The sequence below is a fragment of the Spea bombifrons genome, chromosome 5 (genome assembly GCF_027358695.1).
Source record: "Spea bombifrons isolate aSpeBom1 chromosome 5, aSpeBom1.2.pri, whole genome shotgun sequence".
Classification (NCBI taxonomy): Eukaryota; Metazoa; Chordata; class Amphibia; order Anura; family Pelobatidae; genus Spea; species Spea bombifrons.
The window spans coordinates 60251372-60270109 of record NC_071091.1 but is presented as its reverse complement, the minus strand read 5'-3'; positions in this window follow the sequence as shown (position 1 = coordinate 60270109).

The following is an 18738-nucleotide window of genomic DNA, read 5'->3' as shown; positions in this document are numbered from 1 at the left end:
TGGTTCATTGATATTTGTGGGCATTTGTTTAAGCACAGCTCTCTTATGGTCCCACCACAGCATTTCAATCAGGTTGAAGTCTAGACTTTGACTGGGCCATTGCAACACCGTGATTCTTTTCTTTTTTTTTAGACATTCTGTTGTAGATTTGCTGGTGTGCTTGGGATCATTGTCGTGTTGCATAACACAATTTCGGCCAGGCTTTAGCTGATGGACAGATGGCCTTACATTTGACTTAGAATACTTTGGTGTACAGAGGTGTTCATGGTCGACTCAATAACTGCAAGCTTTCCAGGTACTGTGACTGCAAAACAAGCTCAAATTATCACCTCTCCACCACAGTACTTGATATTTGGTATGAGGTGATTGTGCTGATATGCAAATGTGGCACAGTGTATTATGGCCAAACATCTCCACTTTGGTCTCGTCTGTCCAAAGGACATTGTTCCAGAAATCTTGTGGTTTGTTCAGGTCCAACTTTGCAAACTTAAGCCATGCTGCCATGTTCTTTTTTTGAGAGGAGAAGCTTTCTCCTGGCAACCCTTCCAAACAACCCACACTTGTTCAGTCTTTTTCTAAACTGTACTGTATTTGTACTGTCATGAACGTTAACATTAAGAATGCTAACTGAGGCCTGCAGAGTCTGTGATGTAATTCTTGGGTTTTTCTGTAATTTGACCTTGGGGTGAATTTGCTGGGATGTCCACTACTGGGAAGACTGGCAACTGTCTTGAGTGTTTTCCACTTTGGCTTTTACAGAAGTGGTCACAGTTGCCGATGATCAATTATTCAACGGCATTTGATTGGCAGCACCTGTCTGCTACTTGGCATCTTAATTTCTTTTATTTAAAAAAAATTTGTTTATTTGGTTTTATATAAGACAAAAGAAAACACAAAGAATACAGTACATTAATTTCTATGGCAGCATTAGGGCTCCGACATGGCTTCTCCAGTTTGGTTTTATTTTGTTGAATAAATCATGGCATAGTTTAATATGTCATGTATTGTTGTTTATCTGAGGTTGTATTTACCTAATTTTTAGACCTGCTAGATCTTGCGAAGGAATCTCTCATTTTATGTATTGTAAATATTTTTTACACTATCACTGATGGTTGATGATTTGGTGCTATACATACATTGTAAATTCACATCCTATATTGTTTTGTCTTTTTTATATTTATGTTTGACAGTGAACAGGGGTGATCACTATTTTAGGGTTTTTGAGCACTTGCACTATATATCACTTTCTTCAGTATAGTGTATGTTAGTATGAGTGGGTGTAGGTGTCAGAGTATGGTGATCCTAATGTTGGTGGTGGGAAAGATATTGTGTGTGTGTGTGTAAGTTTATGTAATTAATGTCAGAGCTTTTTTGCTTGTTAGTATGTGGTTGTTTTTTTCATTATGGGGGAGAGGGGTAGGAGAAATACTGCACCTAGGTGCCACTAACAAAAGGCTCTTCTGTTCACAGAATACTTTAATATGCATTCTTCTTTAGATGAGCTTTCAGGGACAGTAAACTTTCCTTTTAACTCTCACCAAAATCTTATCATATAAACTATAAATGTTTACTTGTCTGTTGCCTAGACTATATAAAATGTAAAATAATTTAATTTGTTGAAAAATACACTTCAAGAATTTATTTCTTGTTTCACATAATATGAATTTATTTAACATTTTAACTTGTTAGTATTCATTTTCTAATTTTGGACATCTGGAAACATTTTAATTTTATGACTTAGAACATATTTGTAGTAAATGAGGAGACAATCGGGATAGATTACAACATACTAGAAATAAAGAATTTGATGGCAGATAAAAACTATTTGGCTGTCTATTCTGGCTGTTTTTCCTTATGTAAAGAGTCAGTAAAATTTAATCAGTCCTTAGTCTCATCTTAGATTCAAGAAAGCCATATGCCTACCCCATGCATGTTTTAAAATTTCTTCACTGTATTGACATCTACCAGAGCAGGCAAGCTATTCCACTTGTTTACCACTGTTTCATTAAAGTAAACCCTCCTTATATTACATCTAGTTTTAGATTATGACAAAAGCATGTGGACCCCTAACCTTCATACCTGCATGAGCTTGTTGGACATTTAATTCCAAAACCATTGGCATTAATATGTAGTTGCCCCCCCCCCCTTTTGCAGCTATAAGAGTCACCATTATTCTTGGAAGGCATTCTACAAGATTTTGGAGCATATCTGGGAATTTATGCCCATTCAGCACGGGTGTTGAACGACAGCAACAAATTGGCTGAATTTGAGGGATGCATGTCTTTTTTCAGCCTATATAACTATGTAACGAGAAGGCCTAGTTCAGCATTCCAGTTTATCCCAAAGGTGTTCATTAGGGTTAGGATCAGGTCTCTGTGCAGTCCACACGAATTCCTCCACACCAAACCTGCCAAACCATGTCTTTATGGATCTTTCGTTATGCACAGGACCACTGTCATGCTGGAACAGGAAAGAACCTTCCCCAAATTGGTGCAACACAGTTGGAAGCATAGAATTGTTGAAAATACTGTACCATTAACATTACCCATAAGGGGCCTAGCCTAAACCCTTAAAGACAGCCCTAGAACAGTATCCGTCCTCCAGCAAACGTTATAGCCTATGTTCTTCATTGTATACATCGATTAGCAATGGGTGTGGCTGAAACACACAAACTCAATCATTAGGATTAGGAGGGTGTCCACAAACGTTTCAAGACTAGACTTGTGTATTCGTCTTCAGGCAAACATGAAAATAATCACGAAGAGTGCGTTTTTATGTTCTTCCCGAAGACACGTAGAAGCGAAGATAGCGGCGGTAAAACGTACACAAAGACGAAGGGTTAAGGGGCCTGCAGGCGACCAATAGAGTAATTCGCACAGCCTTTTTAACTCCTGACGGGGAACCTACAGATTTCTGCTCCCGTTAACCCCTGCGATGCTGCAGAGATAACGGGAGCGGAAATCCGTAGGTTCGCCGTCAGGGGTTAATTTGCCAACAGAAACCACTGGTCTCCCTGCTCCAACAGTTCAAAGCCCGTACGAACGACCAATAAAATTGCTTGTACAGACCTTTAACTGTTATAGCAGGGAGACCAGTGGTCTCTGCCAGCCAAGTGTCACGCTCTTCCTAGGCTGCGGAGCTGCATGTCTTTTGTTTCCCTGTCTTGCTGTGGTCCATTTCTGGATTTCTGTATGTTCTGTCGTGAACCTCTGATTCCTTGATTCCAGTCTTGCTCTTTGCTTCAGCTCTGTTTCCTTTATAAGGTGTGCCCCTCCCGTGTGTTCTGTTTGTCTCAGTCTGCAGTCTAAAGGTATGTCTCAGTGTTATGTGTTTGGATTTCATGTTTGGTTTGTTTCGTACCACTGTCAGCAGGGATTATTGTTAGGACCCACCGTCATTGGAGTACTTTGGCATAGTGGTGGGCTAAGCATACTATGGCCATAAGATGTGACGGAATCTCCAATAATTATCATACAGTCCTAGGCTAGTACAATGTATACAAGAAACAAAAACTGTCTGCGCTTCTTACCCTAATAAAGTTGGCAACAAATATATAAACATAATATAAATGAGAGGTTTTGGTTATATGAATTGGCCAAAGCATAATTAAGCTCACCCGCCACGTCAAGGCACACTCTCAATAGGGTGAGAACCTACTCTCACCTCCTACACAGTGGGCACACAAAGCAGTTTATACTGCTACCAAAACCTTATTAATGTGTTGGGGGAGGTGCAATTAAACCTCCTCCCTATTAACCCCTGGACAGCAAGCTGCAACCAGACTGATGAGGAGCCAACAACCTCAAATATGTGCAAACAGGGAAAAGAAAAAATGTCGGTGCGCTAAGCTAGTCACAGGCTCAAATAATACAAATGTGTAATACGAGGCCTACCAAACAGGTGTAAGCATGCTGCAAGAAACAGTGTATTGGCTGTACAATGTATACAAGAAACAAAAACTGTCTGCGCTTCTTACCCTAATAAAGTTGGCAACAAATATATAAACATAATATAAATGAGAGGTTTTGGTTATATGAATTGGCCAAAGCATAATTAAGCTCACCCGCCACGTCAAGGCACACTCTCAATAGGGTGAGAACCTACTCTCACCTCCTACACAGTGGGCACACAAAGCAGTTTATACTGCTACCAAAACCTTATTAATGTGTTGGGGGAGGTGCAATTAAACCTCCTCCCTATTAACCCCTGGACAGCAAGCTGCAACCAGACTGATGAGGAGCCAACAACCTCAAATATGTGCAAACAGGGAAAAGAAAAAATGTCGGTGCGCTAAGCTAGTCACAGGCTCAAATAATACAAATGTGTAATACGAGGCCTACCAAACAGGTGTAAGCATGCTGCAAGAAACAGTGTATTGGCTGTACAATGTATACAAGAAACAAAAACTGTCTGCGCTTCTTACCCTAATAAAGTTGGCAACAAATATATAAACATAATATAAATGAGAGGTTTTGGTTATATGAATTGGCCAAAGCATAATTAAGCTCACCCGCCACGTCAAGGCACACTCTCAATAGGGTGAGAACCTACTCTCACCTCCTACACAGTGGGCACACAAAGCAGTTTATACTGCTACCAAAACCTTATTAATGTGTTGGGGGAGGTGCAATTAAACCTCCTCCCTATTAACCCCTGGACAGCAAGCTCACCCGCCACGTCAAGCTCACCCGCCACGTCAAGGCACACTCTCAATAGGGTGAGAACCTACTCTCACCTCCTACACAGTGAGAGTGTGCCTTGACGTGGCGGGTGAGCTTAATTATGCTTTGGCCAATTCATATAACCAAAACCTCTCATTTATATTATGTTTATATATTTGTTGCCAACTTTATTAGGGTAAGAAGCGCAGACAGTTTTTGTTTCTTGTATACATTGTACAGCCAATACACTGTTTCTTGCAGCATGCTTACACCTGTTTGGTAGGCCTCGTATTACACATTTGTATTATTTGAGCCTGTGACTAGCTTAGCGCACCGACATTTTTTCTTAGTCCTAGGCTAGTTCCTGTATTTATGTGTGTCAGTCTGCGATGTAACCTGCGTGTTGTCCTGTCCTGTCATGTATCCCCGGTAGAGGGGTATCTTGTCTTGTAACCCCGGTAGAGGGGTGTCTCATGCCTACTCCAGGGTGCCTGCAGGATATCTCCAAGTTCTGCTCTGTTCTGCCATCATCCGCTGCTATGTCAGGGCACTGGTATGTGGCTGCACAACCCTAGATGCCCACCGGGTGAGTGCTGTCGCCCTGCACCAGGCCCTGTCCAACTCTGCTCCTGCACCGTAACTCCTGCACACAATCTTTGGGTGCTCTGGGTCTTTACACTCGTCTTTATGGACCGGGTTTCGTGACATATGGCCGCAGGCAAACGGCCGGGAGTTCGCAGAGTGGGGTCTGCAGCCATGCAGCTGGTCCACTGTGTTCCTGTTCTCCTGCCCCTGTCATGGGTAGCGGACCAGAAGTGCAGGAACTTGGTATCATCCACCGGCAGGCCCGGACTGGCCATCGGGCACACCGGGCATTTGCGGATGTGTGGATTGGTATATATGTGTGGATTGCTATACGTGTGGATTGCTATACGTGTGGATTGCTATACGTGTGGATTGCTATATATGTGTGGATTGGTATATATGTGTGGATTGCTATATATGTGTGGATTGGTATATATGTGTGGATTGGTATATATGTGTGGATTGGTATGTGTGTGGATTGGTATATGTGTGTGGATTGGTATATGTGTGTGGATTGGTATATGTGTGTGGATTGGGATATATGTGTGGATTGGTATACGTGTGGATTGGTATACGTGTGGATTGGTAAGTGTGTGAGAGTGATGGGTGTTATGCTGTACCATTTCCAATGTCTTTTTCATGATCTAATTATGCTCTAAAAGTACATCATAACTCCCATCACTCTATACTGTTCCATACAGTGGCAGAGCTGGGAGGCAGAGGCATTGCACCCCCACCACAGGACTCCTGAAAGGTAAGTGAACTTCAAAGAGGGAGAGGGTAGATAGTTAGGAGGGGGTAGTTGCGGCAGGCTTAAGGGGCTCTGCGTTAATGCGGCCATATAGGACCAGTCAGTCCAGTCCTGACTGGGCCTATTTTAAGGTGGGGGCCTGGAGCTGCAGCTCCATCAGCCCCTAAATCAATCCTGCCCTGGCACAGGCGCGGTCGCAGTTGCTGCTTGCTCCGGCAACAAGGTAAGTAGGGTGAGGGAGGGGGGTGCAGTGAGAAGGGGCAGAGGGGGGTTAGATAGTGAGAAAGGGGGAGAGGGGATAGATAGAGGCGCTACATATTGAGAAGTGGGGAAGGGGGTTACATAGTGAAAAGGGGGAACAAAGTGAGAAGGGGCAGATAAGATTAAGAGAGGGGGTAGTATGAATGCGTATGAGAATGAATGAATAAATGTGTGGATGAATTGTGTGAATGCGTATGACAATTAATGAATTCATGTGAGGATGAATTGCTTGAATGATTTGTGAGACTGCATTAATGAATGTGTTAATGATTTGTGAGAATGATTAAATGCAAAGATGGTACAGGTGGGCTTTAACAATAAATAAATAAATATGGGCTGCTCAGGCTTAAATGCCCGGGACTATTTTTTGTCCCAGTCCGGGCCTGTCCACCGGTACAGGAGCAGAGCAGTATACTGGTTGCAACAGGCAAAAGAGTAGTCGTTACACGGAGCCGAGGTCAGGAGTAGGCGAGGACAGGATAATCAAAACAAGCCGGGTCAAACACAGGAGATAGACAGGAACGTCAAAAACAAGCCAAGGTCAAAAGCCAAAATCACATAAGGAATTTAATAAGCACAGCCAACATGCACAAGGCACTGAGCTGACAAGACTGACCAGGCAACACACGAATACACAGAAACCACAGGATCAAACAGGACTAGCCTAAGACTACAAGATAACAATTGGAGATTCCGTCACATCTTAAGGCCATAGTATGCTTAGCCCACCACTATGCCAAAATACTCCAATGACGGTGGGCCCTAACGCTAAAGCTTGCCTACGGAAGTACTAATAAACTGAACATTGAATCTATACACATATCAGAGAGACATACCTGTAGACTGCAGACTGAGACACACAGAACACACGGGTGGGGCACACCTTATAAAGGAAACAGAGCTGAAGCAAAGAGCAAGACTGGAATCAAGGAATCAGAGGTTCAGGACAGAACATACAGAAATCCAGAAATGGACCACAGCAAGACAGGGAAACAAAAGACATGCAGCTCCGCGGCCTGGGTAGAGTGTGACACCAAGTTGCTGGGCCAGGATTTTAAAAGTTTGTATGAGCGACTCTATTGGTCGCCAGCAGGGGGCTCGTCTGCCATCAACCAATTAAGTACAGGTGTACTTCATTGGTTGATGGCAGAGGAGGCCCTCTGCAGGCGACCAATTGAGTTGCTCGTACGGACATTTAAACGACTGGCGCCAAAGCTGCTGTGTAGTCCATACGCGTTAACCCTGTATTTACCCCTTCTACAAAAAATGGAAAAAAATGGCAAAAAAGAAGAAAAAAACGGACACAAAGAATGCACACGAATATTCGCCCGAACCAAACACAGGAACGGGCGAATATACGCGGAATACGAAGACTTTTTCCCCCCACAAAGACAAACACGAAGACGAACACGAAGAGTTGGCCAGCGCCGAAGTCTATTGATAACTAAGGTAGGAGGGGCTTTGGAATGACCTTTGTAGCCCACACACTATTTTTAACTAACAAAAAGATAATAGTTTTGCTTGGTAATGAAAAAATAAAAACTGTATTTCAACGATTTTGTTTTAAACATTTGAATCATGATAAATTAATGTAACTTTTCTTTGTTTCAATAAATTCATGCTACTGGATCTTTTGACTTAAAAATATGCCAAGAAACTTTTAAAATATGCACATTTCAGGCAATATGTTTCTTATCTCAGCCTCATTACTTATTCCTCGTTGCATTTGCCTGAAAATTCATCTACCATCATAAATGTCTTTGATGTCAGCTAATCTTTTCAGGCTTCCTCCAGTTTATGCAGCATGTAAATGAAGCGTCACATGGTATCTAATGGTATTTTATGCTGTGCTATTGAATCACATTAACGTATTAACAGTTCCCATGGATATCTTCGGTTTTGCCCACAGTGCAATATCAGGTTAATTTTTAGCGTATGCTTCTTTTAACTGCCTAGAGAATATGTAATTCAAAACATTTCAAAATAATTATGACTCTATATAAAATAATAAACATGTACTTGTTTTATTGCTTTTGATATGATATTCAGGAAATATATACTTTTGTTCATATATTTTCACAATTTGTACCTGTTTGGCCAGGGAATTTATCACGTCCGCCTTTTCTTACTTACCAAAAAAATCATGAAATGTTTTTATTGGTTTTTATTGATTTTTTGCACATCTTTACAAAAATATACTTATATATATATATATACACATATATAATACAAATGTGCTCAGAGATGTTAGACTTTTTCAATGCATGCATTCGCTTGGGGATAGTCTTTACTCCAAACAAAAATAATAACATTTAATAGTTAATCTAAAACCTACTTATAGTATTTTAACTTCTATACTCAAGAGTGTTATTATAGGTCTCGGTGGTGGAAGCATATCAAAATTAACATATACGGCAATACAATTATTTAGCTGTGCCTAGCAATTGCCTCAGTAAAAGCTGTTCCATGCATAAACCCGTCACTGACATCTACTAAATCAATGCAGCTTGTTTTCCCCAAGTGAAAAATAAGAACAAAGTTAGGTAAAAACTTTACAGCGTCGTTCTGGAAGGTAAAATATGTATATGATAATTTACTGAATTCTACTGGATTCTATTTGAATTGGCTTACAAAAAGTACACAACAACAAATAAAGATAGCGTGATTACCCCCAATGGGATCACTTGAAGTTTTACTCTATAACCTCTGATGTAAGGTACATAAATAGCTCAGTAATGTGAAACTAGTGAGGCATTTTCGGAAGCTGCTGCTTTTTTATGTATTCTCAATTGTTTTATGGTTCATATGGTTTCTCTACCGCTGAACCGAAACCTCAACACTATCACAGATGTGGTATCATACACTGTGTGTGTGGTCTGTATTTGCTTAAAGCAGATATGTAATTTTCCTAAAATATTACATTTTACAGCTCATAACACTAATTAACTTATGTGATAGAGTTTTAAAAAAATTCAACAACAAGTAAGCAATTTTTCATACATAAGAGACACTAATTTGATGTGAATTCCACTGGTAGCTCCAATCTTAGCTTTGTTACGCATGTTATTCCTTTCCATTTACTTATGCTAATAATTGGTATTTGACAGTAAAATATACCCTTAAAGAATAGATTTTGGGGATGCTTGAAAATGAGAATGTACTGTTCTTCAGAATTGTACTGTATGTAAAGAAGATTTAATATCCCTTGCAATATTTGGTATCCAGTTGGAGTTCTGAGCGTACAGTGCATTTGGTAAGAGAAGTTGGAGGCTTCTTTTATACAACTTATTTTATATAACTTTTATACATTCAAAGAAGTACACTGTTTACATTGTGCTACCTGGATCCAAAGATGAAATGCATCCCTCTACCAAACCGCGTCCACATCCATGATCTTACATCACGATTTAACAAATGCTAATTCTCTCTCACTCACGCTCTCTCACACCCTGTCCACTTTCCTGTAGCTCTCCTTCTTCTCTTGCCTCTTCTTTCTTAGTCCACTTCTCCCAGTGTCTTCTTTCTTTGTCTACTTCTCTGTGAACTTGACCCCCTGGTATACTTCTGCAAAAGGGAGGTGCCTCTGGGCGCACCCTCTTTCCAAATGGAGGAATGGTGGAGAGGCAGTCCCCATAGCTTCACCCTTTTGCGGAAGTACACAGAGAGGCCAGAATATTACAGATAGATTTGCACAGAAAGAGAGGTGCAGAAATTCTTCTCTTTCTCAACAAATCCATCCTGAAAGAATATGAATTGGGTGGCAAATTGCCCCACCCTGTCAAAGTGCCATCCCCTGGACACACCAGAACCCATGTAAGGGCCAGCTCTTCCACTGTATTTGTTCCCTCTATATACATGTTGTATAAAGTACAAAGATGCAGAAATAAGACTTCTGAGAAAGTGTTGAACTTGGTGCTAGAAACCAAAACAAAATGTTTTTCACTATGCAATCTTTTGCTTTGTAATCTGTGATCCTAATATTTTATAAGCAGAGGGATCAGTCCTACTGAACACTACAACTCTGTGTTGTTATAGGGATGCATCCACCTATAAACAAGCCACCTGCATCGCAAACATGTATACTCTACAAGGAGCTTTCATATAAGTAGTAATCCAGTATAAAATATACTATCCATAAGGCTTGCACATTAAGAAAGGACCAGTCATCCCAGAAATATTGGCGTTAATGCTCCTTTCAGTCTATGACATGTGTTGTTGGTGAGAATAGTCTTCTGCAAGCACTTTATGTCCACCAAAGAGTAAAATAAATCAGGTGACTAAGCCAAGAAAACAATTTGGTATTATTTTTCAAGATAATTTTTCTTACTTTGAATGTTGACCAAATACTATTTCAGAGCATAAGCTCTATAACCATTGAATATCACAAAAATACGTCTGCATGGATGTAATAGACAAGAGAAAATCTGAATTTGGCATCTGTTTAGAAGGACAGGACTTGAAGATCACACTTTGGCTCATGAACAAAGGAGAGTCTACAGTAGAAACTGGCACATACAACAGAGCTGCTCCTTTATTTAAACATCAAGCACATTTTCCCTTTTACAAACAGAAATAGGAAGTACTTTAGTGCTTCTTTCTCTCTTGTTGAACAATTGAAGTTCAAAATTTATAAAAAGTTCATCTTAGTAGAGATGCATTTAACAACATATTTCATATAATGCAGACGCTGGCAAATAATACCTGTTGTTATTATTGTTATTAGTAGTAGTAGTAGCATAGCCCTGTATATTGGTTATACAGGTTATATAATAACAAATGTATGCAGAGACAGAAGGTATGGAGCGCCCTCATTGTTAGACCTTGTAAAGTGTGTAATACTCATCACTGAAATATATTAAATTGGCCTTTGCACATTAAAGTTAGCAGCAATTGTGAGGCTGCATTCTACACATTTACTGCGGTCAAAAGATAAAGAGAGGTAAAGGCGTAGTTTGCCTGATGGCCAATCAGGACATATTAATTCTCATAAGTCATTTAGAAGCAACACTGGACATAAATTGAGTTACCAGCATGCTATTTGCACCCACAATGCAGTATATTTTGCTACTGACAGCTTGTCAAATAACTTGTGATTGTTCCTACTTGTTTGCTGGTCTCGCAATGTCTTCAATACCTCTTGTCCTCATAGACTTAAGCACTGGCATGCTGTTCTGTTCTTACTGTTGGTGTCTATATTTGGAAACCTGCTAATTGTGTCTTTGAGGTATTGTGTGTACAACTGACTGGCGATAATACTCATGCCCCCTTTTGCTGTAATAATTTACTGCGTTGCCTGCAAATAAGAAAAATCATAAAAAATGTGAGACTTCACAGTTTTCTGTATTTAGCTGGAAAAGTAAATTTGTTCAACCACGACTCTTAACAAAAGAGAACATTTAGAGACACATCATGGCGATACGTTACATGGCACAAGGTGACTTATATTAAAGCACGTGTGACTTATTGCAGTGGATATAACAATATTGCAGATGTTTCCTGCAGCAGGGAATGTAACACATTCATTTTCAAACCTGTGAATATAGCAGAGTAAAAACAATGTATTAATGGACATGCTGAACAAACTTTCCACTCCTGATGGGTAGAATATGAGCAGTTTAATAGTTTCAATTTCGAATCCTTAACCCCTAATGTGTGTGGGATGTGGATTTTCATTTAACTGCCTGTTTTTAATTTAATACATGTCTGAAATACAGCACACATATATCTTAAAACCATAGGCTGCATGCGGTGGCAAATAATGTAATGAGGACTGGAAATAACATTAATACAAAAGAAACACACTTTCCCAAAGTGTCAGAACAAAATTAATTGTGACATTCCATTCCACTTTTAGATTTTTGGTTTGAGGTTGTGTTATAGAGTGGAAATGAAGTAAAAAAATGTAAGGTGTGATTCTGTAACATGATAATGTCATAATGTTATTTTTTATCACATAGAACTCTGCTACAAATGCTTTTGGGAAAAAATATGTGGTGTTTTATCGTTAAAGAGGTAAATTAAAAATCTACTGCTACTGCAAAACTCACATTAAATATAACTGAACTTTATGTATGCTGTTGAAGAAAACCAATGCAACCCATCTGTGGGTTGTCATACAGAATGTGGATAAATACAGTTTAACCCCTTAATGACAAAGCCCATACATGTACGGGCTCAAAATGCATTGTTTTCAATGGGTTTAGGGACCACCCATTGTCCTTAAGGGGTTAAGACATACTGACTTTCATAGCTATTTGAGTTGCTATAATGGTTGGTGTGTATATATATATATATGTATATATATATATATATATGTGTATATATATATATATATATATATATATATATATATATATATATACCAACCATTATAGCAATTTATATATATATATATATATATATATATATACATATATATATATATATAAATGTATTAGTTAAATATTCCCATTTAGTATCACAGTAATGCAGGCATATAAAAATGTGTGTGTGTAAATAATCCTGTATGTGATAATATGTGATACATTAAAAATGATTTTAGCACATAATTATAAATATACTACATAGGTGAGGGCAGAGGTTTTGTTGCGACCAAATATATTGGATTTTCTTATTATGATAGAGCACAGTTATTCATTATATGTTTTGTGTGTAAGCAGCCATACATCTTTGTTTCTTTGTTCTCATGGAAACAGATCAGCTTGATGTGATCTTTCTGAAACCGCTAAAGAGGTAACGTTTGTCTAGAATAATGAATTAGTTAAACTGGAACTTCAAAATTGGACCACCAAAACAGCAAACTGCTTGTCTAGCTACCATGCATCTAAATTATTTTTGCTCTTAAAAACTGCCTATAGATAATTACTCTAAATACGATAAACATTCTCCAAAAAAGTATGATTAATAATTCAGATTTCCATCTGGCAAATCCATGTAGACAGATTAGACACTTTGATTATAAATTCAGGTTTGCGAAATACCAAAGGAATGATTATGTGTATTTCACTGCAGACAAATGCATATCCGAATGTTGTAATCAGCCCTTTAATTCTCATTGTGTGAGAAGCGAAACAACATGACAATGACTATACAGTAGGTAAGGTTAGCATAACAGTCTGGCAAAGCATATTGACATTATTTGACATCTGTTTTGTTCTAGATTCATTTTTTTACAATGTATGCAAAATTACTTCATTTCAAACAACACAAAACAGTGAAAACAAAATGTTTATTAGTGACTGAACAAATGCAACATAATTTTGCCATTTGATGAATGTATGAATAAATGAACATTTTCAGTCTGTATTGGAAAAGAAACCACTAATTAATATCCATAATACGTAAATTATTATATTTTCCACTGATGCCTATGATTATGTCATGGGTTTCTGGAATTGGCTTTATGGTTGACAATATTACATGACTCTTTATCAAACACATGAACTTTATCAAATGCACGAACTAGTCCTTGAACAATTCCATGATCAGCAAATATACAGATAAGTTAATTGTGATAACAGAGAACTTAAGAGCTGCCCACAAAAAACGAAGCCCTCTGTTTTTGTTCTAGAATAGCATCTGCCATTTCAGTGTGAGGATATTCCGAGAGGCTTGAAAAGAACGTACTACATGAAGAAAACCCCTCATTTTTCTGGATTTATTGAGACACCCTTGGTTATAACACAGGACATGGGAGCTGAATTTAGATGCTCGTGTCTTGTGTTGCAGCCAGAGGTGACCAAACTGTCTATCCCGAAAGGACAACCATGAGAAACAAAGCATCGGTCTGTGGTAGGAGAGATAAAAACTACAAGTTCAAGAATTGCTCATGTTACAACATCATGCAATAATGTTCATTTATTTGATCAAAAACAAGAAAAATATGTGTGTGTTTTGCATAGGTGACATTAAAATTATTTATTTTTTAGTCTTTTTATGTCAAGAGAAGCCTTTTACTTAATAGTAGTAACAGAATGTTTTTTGTTTTAGTTCCCTGAAACAACCTTTTCAAATGTCATATTATATTTGTTTATTTGATAAATGTTTTTATGAGTTCCTATTGGCATACAACATCCAAGTGCAAACATGCATGGATATTTTTTGTTACCTTCAATGTTCATTTTTACATTGTGTCCGCAAATGTTTATGTAGGGTCTGATCTAGTTATTAATTCATTTCAATAATGACAAAATACAAAACAAAACACAATCTTGCACAAACTAAAGAAATTGGTAGCTTTTATAGACAGTCATATATGTGCTTTAACAGAATGTAATGCACTTTAACATAGCAATTTAACAAGATTTTACCAGAAATACAAATTTATTGGACACAATACACAAGAGGAGAGATGCCCAACTGGACTTTCCCTTTTGAAGCACCTAAAATAGATACATTGTTATAATGTAAAATATAGTGCAGACCTGTTTACAATTAATGTAGCTTTTGCCTGTCCTGATCATGATTAAAGTGACCATACGGTAATATATATGCACTCACATTTAATTATGCCTTTATTCTATTTAGTTAATAACAGTAATGTGTAATGATGTATTTCATTTGTGCTTCCAGATTTTTTAATTTTTTTAATGAAACCAGATGAAAACCTTGAAAATAGCCTTTTTTGTTGATCAGTGTCACCCTATAGATAAAATTGAACTAGAGATATCAACACATTGTACTTGTTTAACCAAAAGCTTAAACATAAGACGGGGTGGACTATGGACCCAGTAGACACACATGTTACTGCTTTTAATAGTTCTGGAACTTACTATGTTAGAAATAAAATACTGATTATATAATCATGCTAGATTGTCTTTGTGATGCTCATATCACCTTGTATATGTGTGTGTATGTGTGTGTATATATATATAATCAAATTAGATATGATGTGGGGGGAAAAAGTGTGATGGGAAAACCCCTCCAGAAGACTTGCTTTTCTTGCAGGAATTTCATAATTCTACCACTGGGTTTTCCCATCACACTTTTTTCTCCACCATACCTAATTTGATTTGTATGAATCCTGGGGTCCGGCCCCAATCCTTAAAGCCAGTATCATAACCTCATGCTGAGGAGGCCCATTAAGGATGAAACATCTTTCCATGAGCGGTGATCTGGCTATTGTACCTCTTTCATTGGATATTTTTATAGACTGTCTAGTACTGCGTGCATTTGCTGTAAAGAGATTTATATATAAAGTAGATATAGAGGCAAATGTGATCATTGTTAACCTTGTTTGTATATACCTACCCCTAATCCCTTGCAGTGGTGGTAGAACTGTGAGATTTCTGTGGAAAAGCAAGTTTTCTTGCTTGTCTGGTGGATGTAGATGAACGTTGTATAATGTATAATTATTATATAATATTCACACTACTGTTTTAGACTTTTGAAATGTACATATTAATACCATATTGACATATATACAAGATCAAATATGAATACATACATTTAACAAAGAGCAATTTAATAATAAATATTTTCTGATTAAAGAGCTGCAATGTTATGCTGTTATCACCTTTTCCATTTATTTACCCTCAGTAGAACATAGTTTGATATTGTATAAGTGAACAGATATTTTGACAAAGAAACATTGTATAAAACGGCATGTAATTAAAAACTGGGCACATTTTTGAGACTCTGGTCATTTTAGTTAACCTTTGTCCCCACTTAAATTGATGTATACAATAATCTACCAAAATCTGACACGAGTGAAGAATAGGTTTCAAATTCCTCTATGGCATGCCACTATTTGACATCATATGAATATAAACTACTTCAATGAAAGATTACTCAATGGTGAAAACACATGAGAAAGAAAACACAAACATGTTAAATTTCTCTTGATCTATACTTTTGCTTACCATCATGATAATGTAATATATGATTTTTATTGATGTGCTACATCCATGTCGTAAACTGTTTAGGTGGTCATGGGTGTATTTACTAAAGAAGGAGTTGAAAGGAGATTTTGCAGGAGAGTTGCAGTCTTAATTCCTTGATTTCACTACATATAATGCTAGTACAACTCGGCCCTTAATGCCCAGGAATTTGCCAGGGATTAGAAACCACAACTCTTGCAAAAACTCCAAAGAGCTCTCACTTTAGTCAGTGAACCTCTTTGTCTTTTTTACAAAATTTCACACACATAATTAAAACAAAACCAACACATTCAAGTTAAGATAATAATTACACTTCTTTATTATAGATGGTAATTATGTGCCATGTGTGAAATAATAGTCATAGGTGATACATTACTCAAGATAGATTTGTTTTTTTATGTGTGTGCGCTACATGTTCTAAAAAGGGATATTTGTAATTACATTGTAACAATAAAAATGTCTCGTCTCACATGAATAATGAATACGTATAGGAAACATTAATCAAAGATTGTTATTCTAGATGCATTGGAAGAATGTATCTTCTTTGTTAGCGCTTCTAAGTAATTAAAAAAGCCTTTTGATTACTAATGTAAGCTGGATTTAAGTGTTGATACATTTCCCTAAAACACTTCACTGTAAAATATTTGCTTAGGGTATAAAAGAAAATGATTTTTGCATTTACGTTGTAGTGCAATGAAAAAAATATAACATTAATACACTAATTTTCTTTAAAGTTACCATTAATTATGCCATTATAAAGGCATAGATAAGCAACTGATTTGGAATTACTTACATGATATGAAGCCATGTGGCAATAAGGCTCTACGATTCCTGTCTAGGCTTTTATTATGACAGTAGTGTATGTACTAAGATTACTAAGCAAAAATCTGGTACAGTGTATGAATGCAGCAGCCAGCACAACATTAACTCCTATTTCCATAAACCGCTGCAAGAACACATTGATTAAATCAAAGGCAATCCATCCCGCTGTGGAATGATAATGCTCTCTAACTGCAGCCTTAAATTTGCTTGATGTTTTTATATAACTTTCCAATGTTTTATTGGATGTTAATTACAGAAATGCAGTTCTTAAGTGTTGCAGCATTTTATAGTTCTGGGAAGCTGTTAATTATATGGGCTTAACCTTAGAAAGCTTGTTTGACTTTTTGCATACAGATAAGCCTGCTCCCTTAAGATTTTCAATTTGCATATTTCTAAGACAGGGTCAGCTCTGGGAAGTGATGTTTGCTCGGTGTGGAACACATGATTTGCATTAGTATTATGCTTATAGATATAAAAGCACTCTGCAAGCTATTTTCACCTTGAAGCAGACCTTGAACATTATAAAATCACGCCTGCGGTCCTGTACCGAACCCCCAATTCCTTACTTTGCTCAAAACCACACCCATGATCCACTGCTGAACCCCCTCATTATTTCCACAAAGCAGAGAGGGAAGGGAGCACCCATATATCAACTGTGTAGCCAGGCTGCTGCTGCGGTCATTGGTTCCTACCGTTAACAGCTCATACAAGACAAAAGGAAAGGAAGTCCGTACATAGCAAGGATTATCTGATTACTAAATCACATTGAACAGGGTCCTTGCATAAAATTCAACTTTTATTTCAAAGGGTTTTAAAAGTTCAAAACAAGCTGCCAATAGATACATTTATTCTATTACAGAACCCCTGACGCGTTTCGTCCAAACTATGGACTTTATCCAAGGTGTATCCACCCAGTTTCATTGGCAAAAATAAATGCCTGTGGGCAGAGTAAACACAGTTGTGGAACACTATTTTTATTTGAAAAGGAAATACTCCCACATAAATAACAAAACAAAGTAATAATTGAACAAACAGGACTAAAGACATGAATGTTATAAATGAACAATTACATTATAACTCATAAATATGGCTATTAGAATACCACAATAAATATATTCTTCAGTTATACTTGCATAGAAAAAAAAAAGTACACCGTCTTTGAATTCTACGGTTTTACAGATCAATTACATTTATAATTAAATAAGTAGATAACCAATAATTCTCACTATACTGTTGCACACTTAAGCTAGTAAATGAATGATCAAATATAATACATAAACAAAACCAAAAATAATGCCCAACACCCCATTCAGAATTTAAGCCGCTTGGCTTTCTAGTCCCTTTGACAAAGCAAGCAATGTCTTGTACAACCCTCATATTCTTTTGTATATACATAACATGTAATGACAAAGATAACAAAATTGGAGTTACAGTTTGAATAGGATTTAAGGTCACATTGCATTCCCGTGGAAGTACACATCTTTGTTACTTCCATATGATCACAACACGTGCAGACATTGTGTCCACATCTATAGTTACCATATATATATAGTCACCCTAAACTGCTTCAGTCCTGTCACCCCTCTTTTCCCCATCTCGCCACCATTTGTCCAACTTTTGTCCAATTCCTTTGAGGTTACTGCTCCAAACTTGTATGTTTGGCCAACTAGCATGCACTTGCATTTTAGTGGATTGTCAAGCCTGTCTCTCACCTTGTCCAGACCTTACAATAAAGCCTGGCGGTATGTCTGGAAAACAGATTAATTTTCTATGATACAAT